Source organism: Pteropus alecto, unplaced genomic scaffold, assembly GCF_000325575.1.
Source record: "Pteropus alecto unplaced genomic scaffold, ASM32557v1 scaffold101, whole genome shotgun sequence".
Lineage (NCBI taxonomy): Eukaryota > Metazoa > Chordata > Mammalia > Chiroptera > Pteropodidae > Pteropus > Pteropus alecto.
This window is the reverse complement of record NW_006432945.1, coordinates 1677161-1679216: the sequence shown is the minus strand read 5'-3', so window position 1 is coordinate 1679216 and position 2056 is coordinate 1677161.

The window sequence follows — 2056 nt, the reverse complement described above, 5'->3', positions numbered from 1 at the left end:
TCTTTGATAATCTGACTTTGTCCTTCAGGCCCCACCAGCTTGCTGGCCAGGGCTGGGCAGAGAGGGCAGCAAATGGCATGAGTTGGGGTCACCCACGGAGTTGATGTTCCTGGTTTAGGTGGTTTGCTGGGGCTGCGTGGGAGATGGAGGAAATAGAAGGCTGGGGAATCCAGGGTCGCTTCGTGCCTAAGAATTTCTGACACAGCTCCCCTGTCTGGGTGGGGAAAGAGAACCCAGCTTCTAGGGTAGGGGATTAGGTAGGGGTTGGGAAACTAAGCACATGCTTTAACTCGCTGACATCACTTTAGAGATGTAAAGCCTGTGTTGCGTCACACAGGTCAGACACAGGTTATAGCTGCGAAGCTCAGACCCATCATAGGGTGACTGACCATGCCACTTTGCTCAGGGCTGAAGGGTTTCCCCAAGATGCAGGACTTCCGGTGTTAAACTGGGACAGTTCCGGGCAGACCGAAACAGTTGGTTATCCTACTCATAAGTCTACCGCAATATTTAATTCTTGCTATTTCTAGGAAGGCAAAGGAGGCCAGTTTAAAATTTGTTTATTTTGCTTTCCAAATCCCTTTCCTCCAAACATTAAAACACCCAGAGTCGTTTCCAGAGGAAACATCACAAAGGGGCAACGTATGGTCCAAGGGGAAAGCCCCGAATGAGATAGAGCTGTCCCAACACCCAGGCCTTGGGGACGGAAAGGACAGGGGACAGAGGTCCTTGGGATGGTTGGTCATGTATAAATCTCGGTTATCAGTAGTATTATTTTGTTGCCAGCTGCTTGCTGCCTACCGGAGTCTTTAGTCCTTGGGTTACTTTCGTTTCACGTAAATTAGTTTTGGAGAGAAGCTTTCTTATCACTCAAATATCAACAGATGATTTTTAAATCTAAACTTTATCTTCCTCTGGTCTTGTAGATCAGAGTTCTAGAATCTAGACGTTTTTGTGTGGATATGCTGCTTTCATCACAAGCTCGACACACTTGAAACAAGACTTCCCACATTCTCTGTACTCTTACAAACTAAGTCGCCTTCTCAATATCCTCATTTCCAGCAGCGGCATCTCCATTTTACTTGTTCCCTGGGCTTTTATTGTGGCATTTTCTTGGAGAGGCCTTCCCCGACCACTTCACCCACCCTTCTCTACCCAATACCCTGCTGGATTTTTCTCCATAGCACTCAGTACCTGACTTTATATTGATATAATTATTGGCTTGCTTTTTGGGTTGTCCTTTGGAGGATAAGCTTCATGAGGACCGGGACTTTGCTTTGTTTTTCGCTGTGTCCCCAGGGCCGAGTATAATCCTTGGCACACAGTAGGTCCTTAAGAGATAACTACAGGGTTAATGATTGTTTTCTCCATTGGATTGCGACGCCTGGTAGGGGAGGCACCATATTTATTAAATGCGCATGCAGTCAGACTTTTAGTGGATGCTTAAAGAAGCATTCAAGATTTTTCTTTTTTTTGGATAGGTTTTTTAATTTTTTATTTATTATTATTATTTTTTGCCTTTTGTCCTCTCTCTAATCCATCTCAAACACTACCATCCAGTAAATCTTCTTAAAATTACGTTTTTATTTTTAATTACCTATTGAAAGCCTGGGGCGATTTCTCACCCACACGATGAACTAGATTCCGAGTGTTGAATTTGTTTGACCGATATTCTTAGAATCCAGGACCTCTGTGATCGGATCTTCCCTACTCATCTAACTTTATCTCTCGTTCGTTCTCGGAGGAGAACGTTTTGCTTCACAGATGAGTTTCTCACAGCCCAAGAAATATTCGTCCGCATCGTTGCTGCCTCCTTTGCTCCTGCTCTTCTTCCTACCTGAAATGCTGTTCTCTTTCTAGTCTGTCTTCCTCCCTTCAGGTCGTGTGCTCCAGGAAGCCACCACTGCTTGTGCCAGTACACCCTGACCACTCCTTTCTGTGAATTTCAGCAGGTTGGCACTACATTGTGTATTGTTTTATACAGCTCTCCAGGGTTTCCTGTGGGCTTGCTCTGTCTCTGTGGAAGACCAGATCCTTGTCCCCTTCACGGTGTTAA